Here is a 16,941-nt window from a genome sequence, read left to right on the forward strand (position 1 = left end):
AGCAGCGGAACACGTCTGGCACTGCGGGATTTGATTCCCTGCCGTTGTAGTGTGTTACTGATGGTGACCTTTGTTACTTTGGTCCCAGCTCTCTGCAGGTCATTCACCAGGTCCCCCCGTGTGGTTCTGGGATCTTTGCTCACCGTTCTCATGATCATTTTGACCCCACGGGATGAGATCTTGCGTGGAGCCCCAGATCGAGGGAGATTATCAGTGGTCTTGTATGTCTTCCATTTTCTGATGATTGCTCCCACAGTTGATTTTTTCACACCAAGCTGCTTGCCTATTGTAGATTCACTCTTGCCAGTCTGGTGCAGGTCTACAATACTTTTCCTGGTGTCCTTCGAAAGCTCTTTGGTCTTGGCCATGGCGGAGTTTGGAGTCTGACTGTTTGAGGCTGTGGACAGGTGTCTTTTATACAGATGATGAGTTCAAACGGGTGCCATTCATTCATTCACGAGTGGGGGACAGAAAAGCTTCTTACAGAAGACGTTACAGGTCTGTGAGAGCCAGAGATTTTCCTTGTTTGAGGTGACCAAATACTTATTTTCCACCCTAATTTACGAATAAATTCTTTACAAATCCTACCATGAGAATTCATGGATTTTTTTTTCACATTCTGTCTCTCACAGTTGAAGTGTACCTCTGGTGCAAATTACTGACCTCTGTCATCATTTTAAGTGGGGGAACTTGCACAATCGGTGGCTGACTAAATACTTTTTTGCCCCACTGTATATACTTCTAAACACAAATGAATACATGCAGTATTCTACCATATGCAAACTTATATCATTAAAAGATTATACTGACTACTAAATACAATTTTCCATTGACAGCAAGGGTATGGATGCACTTAAATGTGAGAACTACAATTTTAAAGTTTATCCTAGCTTCTATGGGCAACGAGTGAAGCTGTGTAAGAATTGGGGTAATATGTTCGCTCATGGGAGTATGAGTCATGAGCCAAGCTGTGGAATTCTGAATAAATTGAAGTTTATGGACGGACTTATTGGGGAGACCAAATAAGAGGGAGTTGCAATAATCAATCCAGGAAGTAATAAGACTATGGACAAGGATGGCAGTAGCATGGGGAGAAAGGAAGGGACGCAGTCGGTTAATGTTACCTAAGTGAAAGTATGCAGACCAGGTTATGTAATTAACGTGAGACTGAAATGGAAGAGTACAGTCAAATATGACACCCTCTTCCTGAGGGGAAGGAAGGATGGGGGGATTTTCAATATTAATGAAGAAACTGAGATTTGGTTAAGGTAGAGGCCGTGCCAATGAGTAAAACTTCTTTTTTATTACTGTTAAATTTGAGAAAATTGGAGGAGAACCATGATCTAATCTCAATAAGACAGTTTGAGAGGGAGGTAGGCGGAAGGGATGAATTAGGTTTGGAAGAAATGTAGAGCTGATTGTCATCAGCATAACAGTGAAAATTTATATTATATTTTCAGGATATATGGCCAAGAGGGAGCATGCAGATAATGAATAAAAGAGGCCCTAATACTGAACCCTGGGGCACACCAGCAGAAACAGGAAAGAAACTTGAAGAATGGGATATAAATCGGATCAACTGAGTGCTGTCTGGGAGATATGAGGTGAACCAGGCAATGGGGGTAATGACTAACACCAATGGATGCTAATCTGTTCAAAAGGATTTTATGAGAAATGGTATCAAAAGACTAGAATCAGCTGCCATCAGAAGGTCATTAATAACCTTAAGAAAGCAGTTTCTGTACTATGATTGGGGCGGAAACCAGACTGAAATTGTGGCTACTGAAAGTGTGGCTACTGTGTTTGATGTGACCTTACTTGGAATAGCCACTTCCCATGACATCATTCAAGAGTATTAAAAAAAAATGGTGATAAAAAACGGAGTGTTTGGAAATAAAAAGAAAAAAAGTTCCCTTCTTTTCAGAAGGGACTGTTATTTCAGGGTGTTCAGAGTCTGTAGAACCACGGAGAGCATGACTGCTGGTGCTAAAACCTGTTCCCAGTGGGTGTTCAGAGGTACAAGTGGCCACTGCAGCAGTAAGCTAAATTCCTACCCTAAAAATGTCCATGACCTTTGGGATTGCAGATACATGCAGCAGAAATGAGCTTCTTCGGAAACTAGCCTGGTGCAGCTCAGAGTGGAGCTGATATTCCTCCACACTGAAAGGAGGCAGCTGAGGGGGTTCAGCATCTGACCAGGATCCTGGAGATGACCAGGACTCAATGGCTATATCATGTCTCTTTAGCTGGGGTGAAGAAGATCCAGGCATCTCTGGCTGCTGCCAGCACCACCAGGACAAACAGTAGATTAGGGGTGGGTATGTTTATTCATCTCATGGAGAACAGCTTGTTGTGGAGACTAAAAGCTAAAATATGATGACGATGACGATGATGAAGATAACCTGCCTATATATACACACACATATGTATACACATACACACACCTGCTTAAACAAAATAAACAAAATTTCAGTGACAAGAAATAACCGCTCAATTATCAAGTCCAAAATGGAGTAGGAGCAAGTATGTACATGCTCCTCAGTCCCTTCTCAACTTTGTTTATTTACCATATTCATTATTACCCCACTTCCCCGCAGAGCTTGTGTAATCTTGCCCCACAAAAAAGTAAAAAAGCAAAATCTATGTATAAATTTAGAAACAATGACAGTTTTAATTCAGATATACATTCACATATTTATATATACTATTGGTCATCACTTTTATTAGTTTCACACTCTTCCAAAAGCATTTTTCAAATGGTTTTTTAAACTGAATAATACCTGAACATTGTTGTAGGTCCACAGTTTTACTCTGACAAAAACATCCTCTGTACATAACTTTGAAATAAATTTATTTCATATTTCATATGACGCAGTCAGGATAAAGCACCATACGCTCATAAAGACAGAGGTTTACCTGTGCAGGTGTGTAGCATGCAGAGATAAAGTACCATACTCCACCCTGCTCTGCACTGTGAAGGCAGTCAGCTGTAAGAATAGACTGAGAATAAGGAGGGATTACATTCTGCCTAATAGTTCACAGATTATTCTTAGTTATAAATTGAATATAGGGCAGACAAATAGAGCCACTAGTATTCTAAATACATATTTATAAAGCTGACTGAGTGGTGGGATTTGCTCGACCACATATACTAAAACTGCGTGAGCTTGCACACAATGAGTGAGAGAGTGCGCTCTGGCAGACATGACTTTATTGTGGTAGCTAAGACTCTACAAATGAATTTAATCTCTCATCACATTCAAACTCCATCGCTTTGTGCAGCAGAAACGTGCACAGCAGAAAAAAAAAACAGTTTATTGTCATTTTTGTTCATGATCTAAATACAGAGCGAGGAAACGAGTTCATACACATTCAGGCGAGTGAAAATTAATCTCAGTATATGCACTGGCACGTGCAGATTTACATACATGGACACAGAAATGGGCAGAATATTAATGAATTTCTTTGTTTGACCAATTTCAGCTCGTAACTGACATTTACACAAAGAATGTAAGCTTAAATTCAAAGAAAATTTGAATAGTTTTCTTCAGTCTTTTAACACAGGTTCTCTCCTTTAAAATACAACTTTTTAAAAACCTATATACTAATAGGTAAGTATACACTAATATATAATATGTATTAGTGCAGTCAAACAATTAAAATGTTTAATCAGAATCATCACAGGGTTACTGTGGATTAATTTTGCTTACTTACGATTAAATATAATTCATTTTTATGGTATATTAGTCGCATTTCATTTTGCATGAGCAAACAGACTCGAGAAAAAAGGGAAAATATATGCACTTAATATGTTTATTGAACATCTTGAACATTCATGTCAACAAAAAACTCTCTCTCTGTCACTCTTGGGGAGGCACTTCAAGTCCTTGAAACGAGGAACCAAAGCTATGTAAAGCACGTGGTCTCAACAATATTAACAGGTCTGCAGTTTGTTGCAATCCACTTGGCAATGGTGTCAGTCAATATTTCCAAGGTAGACTTACTGAGTCCCTGATGCTCTGTGAGTGGTTTGTCGCCAGCTGGGTGACACGTTAGCCAAAGTGCTAGCAGCATCCCCGACTAACGTATGCTTCGCGTCAATGTGATATTTTAAGCTGGAAGTGCTTCGGTGAAAAAAAAATTCCTTCTTGCACAATGTGCATAAATAATACTTTGTGTCGGTCGACTGTTCCATCTTGTTATTTTTTTAATACTCAAATTTCCCATCGAGAGGGCCAATGTGCATTTATTATCTTCCATATTGAGTTGATTGCTTCAGCTGCCCGTCACTACCAGATCAACTGTCCATTTGCGCATGTGCGAAGGTAACTCTACTTGGACAAACTGCCCGAAATGCATTGACAGAAACATTTCAGGGATTTTGAGTCATTCTGCACTCCAGATGCGTTAATTGTGTTAAAAATTTTAATCGCGTTGACCGTGATGGCGGATTAATTTTTCTTAATGTGTTAATTTTGACAGCACTAATTTATATTCTTGTTACACCTGAACCTCACCTTTTTAAACTCTATTAAGGCTTAAGGTTTGCACAATTAGGGGCTTGGCCTCTTGGACTCTTGGATTGCAATAATCATATTCATGGAAACAACAAAAGGAGGAAATTTGTGTCCAGAAACGCAAGTAAGAGGATAAAAGTTAAAGACAAAAGATAAGAAGTTACTGAACATTAATGAGAGAATCCAGGCTAATCTCCCGGAAGCAGCTGCTGTAGGAGTGCAGAAACAGCTGTGTGATGTTCATCTTTAAAATGAGCAGCAACAGGAAAACATAAACATTTGAGCATTACAACACGCTGCAAAGGTGATCTCTGCAGGCTGTAACACGTGCTGACAAAGCTTCCCTGAGCTGCTGGAGATGTGGCCTCTGAAATATTTCATGTAAAAATCGGAGCCTCCAACAGAAAAATTCTCTCCGCGTCGCCATTGTTTGCTTGTTGAAGCAGAACAAGCAGAAAGCACCTGTCTGGAGCAGGCTCTGCTGAGCTCTGCAAGGGTTTTTTCCAGCTCTGATGGAAACTCACGTGTCTGATTGCCAGTACATCTCCAGGCAGGGCCGGGCGACAAAGTGGGGCATGTTACAGTGTGTAGCAGTCATGCTCCAGTTTGCTGTAGATGTGTATTTAACATGCTCTTTATAAGCAGAAGCTGAGCTCAGGCCCAGCTCACACACCGACCCACAGCCTCCATTTGTGTCTGTTTTTGGTCAAAGCTTGTTCAGCTGTGATGACCTGCATCTTCCACCTTCATTATCAACTCCTTACCTTTGATTTTCCCCTAATCTGAGCTCCAATGTCGGGTCACATGAACACTCACAGGATTTCTATTTTGGATTTAACAGTTAATACCATTAAGCAACAAAGCGAACCATAAAACACTCTGACCTTAATGCTCATCAGTCCTTAATGCTCACAGATACTGGTGGGGGAAATTTGTTTTTGGGAGGGACTCCGAGCAGAGCCACTACTTCTACACATCAAAAGAAGTCAGTAGAGGTGGTTCAGCCTTCTGATTAGACAGCATCATGGGCAAGGTGCTCCTGGCATGTCCTACTACAGGGGTGGCCAACTCCAGGCCTTGATAGCTGGTATCCTGCAGCTTTTAGATGTGTCCTTGATCCATCACAGCTGATTTAAATGGCTAAATTACCTTGTTATGGCCCGTCTAGGTGCGGCCAGACCACAACATAAAGGGTGATCCATCCCCGTCCAACCCCAAGCAGCACGTCACACACTTAATATTTTGTGACAGTGATTTATTTACAATAAGTGCAGTTAAACAAAGGAAGTGAGCATACCATAACTTCAGGGTGAACCCAAGGCCAAAACAACAAACAAAAAGTAACCTATCTCAGGAATAAACACAACTTACCTACTCAAAAGAACGAAACCAAACGACAATCACTTTCCTCCCTGCCTAACAAAAACAGGAGAAAACTGATCAACCAAAAAGGCGGTCCACCCCTACATGCTCTTACATTACCATAATATTTTGACACAGTGAACGGTCTGCTGGTTGGGTTGGGCCGTTATGGGCACGTTATCTTTCCCTTTCTTGTAACTGATCTCCAAGTTAAAATCTTGCAATAACAAGGACCAGCGCATAAGTCTTTGATTGGAGTTGCGCATTTGGGAAAGAAACACCAGTGGGTTGTGATCGGTAAACACCTGCACAGGCAGCACTCTTGACCCGACATAGACCTCAAAATGCTGTAACGCAAGGAGTAAGGCAAGAGCCTCTTTTTCAATGGTGTTATAATGGTTCTGGTGTCTGTTAAACTTTTTTGAAAAGTAGCAGACGGGATGATCTACGCCGTGACCATCTTCCTGTAACAGAACAGCGCCTGCGCCACACGAGCTGGCATCAACTTCTAGTTTAAAAGGGCGCTCAAAATTCGGCGCAGCTAGCACTGGTGCACTGCACAACAATGCTTTGGCAGATTCGAATGCCACCTGACATGCTGGAGACCAAATAAAAGGCTTTAAGGGGCTAATAAGATCAGTTAGGGGACTAACCACATCAGAAAAATTTCTGCAAAACCCTCGATAAAAACCGGCCATTCCTAAAAAACAACGCAGAGCTCTTTTTGTCTGCGGAACAGGAAAATCAACAATGGCCTGTACCTTCGCAGCAACAGGGTGCACTTGCCCCTGTCCGACCTGTTTCCCTAAATAAGTAATGGTGGCTTTGCCAAACTCACACTTAGAGAGGTTTAATGTGAGAGAAGATTCACAAAAACGTCCGAACACCTCAGAGAGCGTTTCCAGATGTTCTGACCATGTTGGAGAATAAATGACAATGTCATCCAAGTATGCCTCACAGTTTTTCACTCCAAATAATACCTTCTGCATCAGACGTTGAAATGTTGCAGGTGCGTGTCGCAACCCGAAGGGCATTACAGTGTATTGGAGGAAATGATCTGGAGTTACAAACGCGGAGACTTCGGAAGCTCTGGGGGTTAACGGGACTTGCCAATACCCTTTTAACAGGTCTAATTTAGTGACGTATGTAGCTGAGCCGACACGATCCATGCAGTCCTCCATTCTGGGGAGAGGAAAAGAATCAGGTTTTGTGACTGAATTAACCTTTCTGAAATCGGTACAGAAACGTGGGGTGTTATCTGGTTTAGGCACCAAAATACAGGGTGAACTCCACGCACTGTTACTGGGCTCAGCTAACCCATGTTTAACCAGGTATTCGACTTCCTGTTGCATTAAAATCCGCTTGGTTGGATTTACTCGATAAGCATGTTGCTTTATTGGCTTATCAACTTCCACAACGATATCATGAAAGAGCACAGACATCTGCCGCGGATGGTCAGAGAAAAGCAGCAAATTAGCTTCAATCAGATCAAGGATATCTTTGCGGGCGGAATCTGACAGATGCGACAGAAATGATTCTAAGTTCTCTAACACTTCTGAGTTTTGCAAACGGGCCAATGGCATACAACTGCTCTTGTCAATCAAGTCATCATCTTGCAAAACATACAATGGTGGTGCCGAACACACAGAGACAGGCGCTATGGGAGAGGTTTTTTCGGCTGCCGAGTCCTCTCTAGAAACATAGCGTTTAAGCATGTTAACGTGGCAAACCCTCAGTTTTCTCTTTCGATCAGGAGCTTTTACTGCATAGCTAGTGTCACTTATCCTTTTGTCCACCTCATAGGGACCAGAAAACTGAGCATGAAGGCTAGACCCAACTAAAGGAAGCAACACCAGAACTTTTTCACCAGGAGCAAAATGTCGGACCACTGTCTTTTTGTCATACCGGGCTTTCATGTTGCCTTGAGTTTGTTCCAAATTTTCACGGGCCAACTGACATGCACGGAAAAGACGCTCTCTAAAACTGCAAACATAATCTAACACGTTATGTTCGGCTCGCTGCGACTCGGATAACCACTTTTCTTTAAGCAGTCGCAGGGGACCGCGAAGGCAAAGGCGAAGGCGACGGGGCCCCGTCCGGCAAACACGGTTTCTCAAACCCTCCTCAACATTTCTTGAAGTTCTCCAGAGGCCTGGTAATGAACTATTCATTTGATTCAGGTGTGTTGACTCAGGGTGATTTCAAAAACCTGCAGGACACCGGCTCTCAAGGCCTGTAGTTAGCCACCCCTGTCCTACTAGGCCCCTGGGGTAGACCCAGGACACACTGTACAGTTTATGTCTCTTTCAGCTTTCCTGGGAATGTCTCACTGTTCCCCTGGAGGAGCTGGAGGTAGTGGCCAGGGAGAGACAGGTCTGGCTTCTCTGTTTAGGCTGCTGCCCCACGACCAGACTTTGGATGAGCAGAAAAAGATTGACGGACAGATGGACAGATGGATGGACCAAGCTTGTGGCCCTGAGACCTCTGCTGGTTCCTGTGCTGTCTCAGTCTTTCAGCAGATATTTTTGGTCCTGTTGGAGAGCTTAGGCCTCTGTATTGTCCAGGCATATTCCACAGGTGCAGATAGGATCTGGATTCCCCACGTTGAATCATCTGCTCCTCTGGCTTTAAAAAGAAGTGAGCAATGTTCCTGCTCAGCTGATGTCATGTTTTCAGTTGTCGCTTTCAGATCTGACTGAATAAAACAAAATATTCATTTTGAAATTATGATCCTATTGAAACACTTCTATTGATTTTAATTTTTTTTATCTCTGGACCCACCATCAGCGCTCAGCTTGAGGGTTCGAGACAGGACTTTGCAAACCAAAGGAGGACGTCCATCTGAGAGTGTGCATGTGGGGTGAGCATTGGTGCGATGCTGGGGAGACCGCCCTCATCAGGAAGTGCTATGCTCGGACTGCAGTGGTGTTTAGCTGTCTGTGCTACAGGTGAAAGCAACATCCTTACAGAACACAAGGTCGACTGTATCAATTCAACCTTATGTATCTAGCCCTGAATCACAACAACTGTTGCCTCCAGATGCTTTATTATGCATCATATCTTGTATCAGAGAGCACACAATGCTTTATAATCATAAACATGTCAAAATTCATCATTTGTGGCCAAACATTTAGTTTTCTCTGGATGAAAATTTATTTGAGGTCATAGAAAAGTCAGAGCAATCAGCAAGTTAAAATGTGAGTGCTCTCTACGTTTGTGTGTATTCTTTTATTCAATCATCATTTCATTTTGACCCAACACTTAATTTTCCTGCTATTAACTTGCACAAAGCATCCTGTGATGTTTGACACTTCACGCTGCGTCTGAATCACTTTCTATTCTTCCTGGAGGACTGTTTTTTTCATCTCCTGCCATTTGAAATTTCCAGTCTCTTGTTTTCAAATTTAAACATTAAGTCATGTTTCTGCAGTAGGACACAACACAAAGAGCAGGTCAGATCCCCCACAATGTGTCACTCATGTTGATGTTAATGTCAGCCGACATGCATGAAAATCATTGTGTAGTGATGATTTTCCAGAGCAAAAAAGGAGCTGGGAAACTGGAAAATAGTTTAATATTCCACTAACATTTGGTTTACTATAAGTAGAGCTGATCGAAGACGTCTACTTTTCCCCTTGTAATGGGTTTGCTTTGAGCAGTTCATTCTTAAAGATTTGTAAGTGGGCCGTTGGATAATTAAGCTTGGAGCACCGTCTGTTATGTGATGGCTGTGTGCGGAGAGGAATAGGACCCAAGGTGCAGACTCCAGAGACAAACTTAAACCGAAACAGCTTTAATGCTGAACTCAAACATAACATAACTGGAAAAACTCAAAATAAACTAACACTGGTGGACTGACAAAACACACAGCAAAATAAACAGTAGATCACGACAAGGACACAGAGAAACACAGGGCTTAAATACACAGCGGGAGCAATCAGGGAATGAGTAACAGGAGGGAAACACAGCTGGGGCAAATCAGGCCTAACGAGACAAAGGAAGCAAAACCAGACACATTAACATGAGACATGGACTTTCAAAGTAAAACAGGAAACATAACAGAGACTGAACAAAAGACACAGACTCACATGCAGTCACTACAACAGAGGGAACAGAGACGTGGGACCAGGGGAGACAGGGGAGACAGCAACTAAGGATTACACAGACAGAAAACAAGAACACTAAAACTCTAACCAAACCCCACCCAGAGAACCTTAACTAAGAATAATCCTAAAACCCGTAAAGCAAAGCAAGAATATAATGAAATAACAAAATCAAAGAACCAAAAACACAAAACACTGGGTCAACGACCCAGGGACCCTAACACCGTCCTGCGTTTACCTGCTGAACATGATGGCAGAGTGTTCACTCACTGATCCTGTGTGACAGATGTGGCTCAGCAGCACTAACAGCAGCGCTTATGTTTCAGCAGCCACATTTTCAGGAATTAGACATGTCAGAAAATGAAAAACCAAATGTTTGTGAGCTAATTAGAGAAATATTTCAGGCATGCCAACATGTTTAGACAGATCCAATTAGAAAAACACAAATTCAACATCTGACAGACCTGAAAGGTCTCTGCAGTAAAGCAAGCAGACTGTTTAACAGCAAAGGAGAGTAACAGGGAAAGTTTGTCAGAGTATGATCAGCACTGTGTGTGTGTGTGTGTGTGTGTGTTAATATCCCTGAACAATCATTAGTGATATCTGGGGCTCGTTACTGAAACTGCTTCGTTACAAAGTGCCGTCAAATGTGTTGTTTTATTCATGTTTCTTCTCACAGTAATTAATCACACCAACTAGCACTACTCCACAAACATTCCTGACCCACTTCCACACACACGGATGCAGGAACACACACTCGGTAAAAAGGCTTGTTTTGATTTCCCGTTTTTTTTCCCCGATTAAAATGTTTAAATTGCGGAGACGATCCTGAGAAAGCACAATGTTAGACAGAGACTCGTTGGAATGCAACGCCTGCAGAGAAAACATGAGTGAATTAGCATGCACAAGTGCAGCGAAAGACAAACAAGCGTAGTGTACGCAGAGTGGCGTGAGGAATGGAGAGAGAGGTAGCAATTACTTCCCTGCCGAGGTTGTTTAGTGTGCTGTTGGTTGGAGGACAGGAAGTGAGAAGGAGGAAGGAGCAGTTTTATGTATAAATCTGGCTGCGTGCAGTATTTCATGTTTTAGATTATGACGATTATGACATGTTTTAGATTATGACTATACTGTGTGACTGTGAGGAATTATCCCATTGTTACCTGACATACTGCTTCTCCACAATAACAAAAACAAGATATCTGCAGCAGATCATCTGACCATGAACTGTCAAGTCTGGGGTTTCATGAAGACATAGAAGACACTGGGACAGCTTAAACCCACTGAGGAACTGTGCTGAGTTCCTCAGCATGCTCCAAAAACAGAAAATTAAGCCCAAAGTTGGAACAAAGACTCTCCAAGGTGCTAAAAAGAAAACAGGTTCATTTCCAGAGGATGTCCTTTACCAGCTGTTACAAATAACAACAACAACAATGATAATAATACACCCTGCAGTTGACTGGAGAAATGTCCATGCTGTAATGAATCAAAAATAATACTTTGGTAAAAGTTTCAGGCATCATTCATCGCTCTCTGTCCTTGTCAGTGAATCTGCTTGCCGGGTAACTGAGATGTAATTCATAGAAACACAAACCCTCTTCAATATCGTCACATCAGCTGATGACTACCTGCCAAATATTAATTTCCTGAACCTGAAAATTATCAGTGGCATCTCTCTGAGGACCGCACAGCTCACAGGAGCCTGGCTGGAAGTATTCTGCACATAAATAAGATAATTTACTAAGATTATTAGCTCCATATCTTCTCCTTTGTCTTCTGGGGAGGCTCTGTTCTGCCCCTTTCCATCCTGTGTCTTCCCCGCTTCCTCCTCCAGTGTAACTGAAGGAGCCACAAACTTCATTAACACTTGCACAGACAGAAGGACGAGGCCCCCGGAGAACCCGATCTGGAGCTCATCAAAACCCCCCTTATGCATGTATGCAACAGCAGCCACACACAAACTTACATCACTTCAGGAGACAATGTGTTCATTTCCTGGAGACATACCCGAGCGCAACCTCAAGCTTCCTCATTTTCTGTGTTTTCTCCAAAAGAAAGACGAGTCAGAGTAACATGACTGCAGATTCACATCCATGCACATAGCTGGACTGGCCATCGGGCATACTGGGCATTTGCCCGGTGGGCCGCTGGCGATTTTTTGTTTTTATGGGCCGATGGATTTTTTTTTTTTTTTTTTTTTAGGAAGGGTATATATAATGAAAGGTGTTGGATTGGCCAATTGGTCATGATCGACTCTGGGCTGGACCAATTACAGCCGAGGAGGCCGGATGCACCCCCCCCCCCCCCCCTCCTTGTTTAGCAATCACGTGATTTTCGCGCATTGCATGCCGGGAACTCGTGGCAAAACAATCCAAGTACCGCATCAAACGCAAGCATTTGCAGCACCGCAAAACGTTCATTCTCCGGTTCCAATACCTTCTTGTTTTTCTTTGCCGCACAAAAAAGGTATGTACAAAACGAAGGAGAACAATGCCGGTCCGTACAAAGACAGACTCGACGAAAAGACAAAGAAAAGATACGAGGAAAAATCAAACCAGTGAAAGGGTCAGACCCTTACGAGCACACAGAGGGACAAAATACGTTAGCGTGCTGCCCAACTTTCACCACGCTCATATTTATAATTACACGGTTCTTGGAGTGAGTGCACACACTCGTGAAGTTTAGTAACTTCAGGTCACTGCAACAAGCCCAGGTACAGTTTACCGACGGATGGGTGCAGGACCTTGAAACGCACCGTGTAGAACGAAAGACCATCGTACGAACAAAGGTAAGTTTACCAGTCTCACAAATCGTCGTCATAAATACACATTCGTTAACCGTTTATTAATAGGACCTTTGAGCTCAATGGTAATTAATTAGCAGTGGAAATAATTTCTGGTTCATCACAGAAATGTAGCAGTGACAATAATACTGTATGCTGTAATCGCACTGGACAATTAGTGATACAAAAAACCTGTTTTATCCTGTGAATAAAAGTATATGTTTTTGTCAATGTACCATAATAACAGAAGCGAAACGCAATATCGTGTCAGGACAATTCACTATTTATGCACAATAAATAAAGGAGCATAGCGACAATTTCTGTTCAGCGCCAGACTTGCTTGTAACCTATATCACCAATTATGTTAAGAAAAATGACGTATTAACGACTAAAAACTCTGACCTTTGTGGGAATGCTTGGAGCAGACTAACATGTGAGCTGGAGTGTTCTGGGACGTTATATTTGGTATATCCAGACCATCCGTCGGCTCTTACTTCGGAAACATGGTTTTACCCCTGAATGACGTCACATTTTCAATCTTTATCCTGGTGGGCCGGTCTCTAGTCAAAATGCCCGGGCCGATTTTTTGTCCCAGTCCAGCCTTGTCCATGCAACACAAATAATACTAGCATGAAGACACAACATACAAGTTTCCATATTTCATTTAAATTTGTTGGTAGGTCGTCCCCTTCTGCACGTCTGGGACAGACGGTGAGTCCACAGCTTCCTAAAGGCATTACGTCACACAATCATGCTCATGGGGCCTGACGTTCACCTCTGACCTCTTCTCATATAGGAAAATATCAGAATCAAGCAGCAGGGAGTACCTGTTCACAGGTGAGAACTAAACAGGTGGCTGGAGAAAACTTGGCTGGACTTGAAAGAAGTCAAGCACACACACACAAAGAGCTGCACAGTGATCACAAAAAAAACAGGTTAAATGAACAAATGTGATAAATTCAGGCAGAAAACAACACAGCTGACAAATCCACACAAGAGGGGCGGGGTGAGGCACAGGTGAACTTAATCAGACTCAATCAAATTAACATCTTGGATCCATGACCAGGAAACTGTTAATTCCATCCACAGTCTACAGTCAGTCCTCAAAAAGCAGGGGACCCAAAACTGAGATCAGCCTGGAGTTCTGATGTGGCAGGAATCTCCATCAGCCCGGAAACTGGGATCCAGTAGAAGTCCCGAAGTGGAAGCTTGAACACGTGATTACTGACTCTGAGTCTGATGGTTCTTCTCTACATCAGAGAAACATGTCAGATATAAAACTTACCAGAACCTGGAAAGGTGAAAACTGTGAAACACAAAATATGAGTCCCTGAAAAAACCAAGCCTAAGATCTGACCACCATGGGTGGCACCTGGTTATTAGTCTGTTGTATGGGAGCATCACGCATATAATCAGTAACACCCAATCAAAATCCTCGATTTTCGATTTTCACTCATTGAAGTGGAGCTCTGCCTTCTTGGATGGCTGTAAACTCATTTATTCCTGCTGTAAACTTTTAACCCTGCATCACCTCCAGCTGCTCACGGGAGTGACAGTGCCTCTCCTGGTGGTGTTTTCCTCCATTGTTATCAGCAGTGCTGACATTTTGGCTCCTGCTTACTGCAAGTGTTTCTGATGAATGCTTGCGGTCACATCAGTGTCCATGCTCCGCCTCCTTGCCTCTGTCATCACTGCCTCTCGGCCTTTTTCCCAGCTCTCTGCTTTCCCCTTCACTCTCACTTCCTGCCAACCTGTAATCATCACTGTCAGGTACGGAATGTCATCCTCGCCGTGCACACACACACACACACACACACAGACATAAACACACACAGTACACACAGGTGCATAGACATACATACAAGACGCAAGTGTCAGCTGGGAGGAATGGCAGCCATGGCTTTAGCACAACTCAGAAAGACACACTCTAGAAACTTCCTCTTCCTGTATTTTAAAGAGAAGCAGAGTGCTTTGTCACCTCTCTGAAAGAGCCGACCTGACTCGACCCTGATGTTAGCTGACAGGCTTACAGTGATTAATGTGTTCTATCAGGTGTGTGCGGTGTACAGCGAGTATTGCTCAAACACCCATCTTTAACCAAGCTTTATTCATAAAAAACCCCTGAAGTTTATAGCAGAAAACAACACAAAACACACATTATCCAGTGCAAAATAACCACAATTTTCAAGCCTTGTTTGTGAAGCACAAACAGAGAGCAGCTGCAGAAAGCTACACTTCCTCTAACATTAAATTGAAGCTGACTCCAAATCTGAATCCAGTTGCTAAACTTCAGAACATAATACTTTGACCTCAGAGTTCATAGTTTCTACTAGAAAACTACAAAGCTTGAACTGATGGAATCACAAAGAGGCCAAACCACGTGAAATGACCATGACACACCAAGCAGCTTCTGGCTCATTTCATTTCGGTTTTAATCAAACATCAACCTCCAGGCCTGTAATATGAGGCGAGCACTGAACCATCAATACCTGCAGTTCCTCTAGACATCTCTAAACATCCACCAGAGGCTCCAGCACTGAGTCAGTCCCCATCAAAGACTGTAAAACACATGGAAGCTATCCAATAAAGCCAGTGCAGAAGTGTCTGTAAACCTGTTGTCTATAGAACTCTGAAAACTGACCTCTGTAGTTTCCTTCTGAGTTTATGTGCTCACTTACTCGTTTGGGGTAATACTAAATAAAAACTCATAAAAATTTGGCCATGATTATTTAAAAATGGAGGGTTATCTGTGGTATAATCATATTCTCATTAGTTATTAAGTTGTCAATAACAAGTCGCTAGCCAATGAGCATGCAGATTCACAGTCAGCCCCACCCCTCCTCTTCACTTCTGTTTCAGCAGTCATGACAGTGATGGTGGACATGCTCGTCTCAACGCTTCAATCAGGACTTCAGAAACCAGTGGGTGACATCACAGAAGGTCTGCCCATCTTTTTATATTGTCTATGGTTCCCATCAGAGGAACTACACCAAACTTGCAGTTCTTCTAATGTACATCAGAAGCTAGGATAGGGTTAAGGCTAACCCCTTTTCCCTTTTGATAAAGCATCTAAATATTTGACATGATGTCAGTGTCAAAAAAAATGACTGAAGATACCCTTTAGTTTGGTTTAATGAGCGCAGATCTATTATATATACTAAAAATAGTGTTAAAGAAATAGTGTTTGTGTTAAAGAAACATGACTACACACATAACAAGCCTCTAACGGTATGACCTAAGTATTTTACACCCAATTCAGAGTTTTTCTGGAAGCAGCATAGAGATCAGTGTGATTAATAGAAGTCAGAATGAGGCATCGTGGTGTCCCACAGGGATCTATGATCGGTCCTCTGGGGAGCCGTGTGTAGGGATGGTACCTTACTCAGGGGTACCACAGCTGTACCCCTGAGTAAGGGGTACGGCTGATTCGAACCCCTGACCTTCCGATCATGGGGCCACCACTCTACCTACTGAGCTATCCACATTTCCATTGTTCGTTTCCATCTGTGTTTCCTCCTCCAGACTAACGCACCTCTTTAAACTGTATTAAGGCTTAACGTTTGCATCATTAGGGTCGTGGCCTCATTGACTGACAGTTCGATGGTGGCAACCAGTGTTGCACGTAATGAGTTACAATGTAATGTGTTCCTGTAATCATTTGTTGTGGAAGTTTTCTATTAAATAAAGCCTGCAGACGAGCGGTGAGCGGTCGCTAACATTCTTTAATCAAAACACAAAGAACGGACAACAAAGTTGGTGGAGAGCCTGCATGACCGCGGGGCAGACAGTCAGCAGAGTCTCCCGAGCCTAACATGACTCTCAGTTAAATACCTTCTTCAGGAACAAAAGGCAGTACACAGCTGTTTCACACCTTAAGGTTCACACTCCCAGAATCCTCGAAGAGACAAAAGATTCTTCCTGAGGAGTTGTCTGCTTCCCCCCAACTTCCTTACTAGACCCCCACCATTTGTCTTATAGTATGAGTGTGAGACATGCTATAATCCAGTGGCACCAAGGCATTATACAATAAAATAATGTGATTAATACATAAGTAAAAGAAATTCCTATACACATATTACATTTATCAGTAACAAAGTAATGCAGTAAATACTTTACATTACAAAAGTATGTAGAAAGAAAAAAAATCATCAAACAAACATGTTTTTTTCTTCCTGCTACA

Source organism: Rhamphochromis sp. 'chilingali' (assembly GCF_963969265.1).
Source record: "Rhamphochromis sp. 'chilingali' genome assembly, chromosome: 2".
NCBI classification, from domain to species: domain Eukaryota; kingdom Metazoa; phylum Chordata; class Actinopteri; order Cichliformes; family Cichlidae; genus Rhamphochromis; species Rhamphochromis sp. 'chilingali'.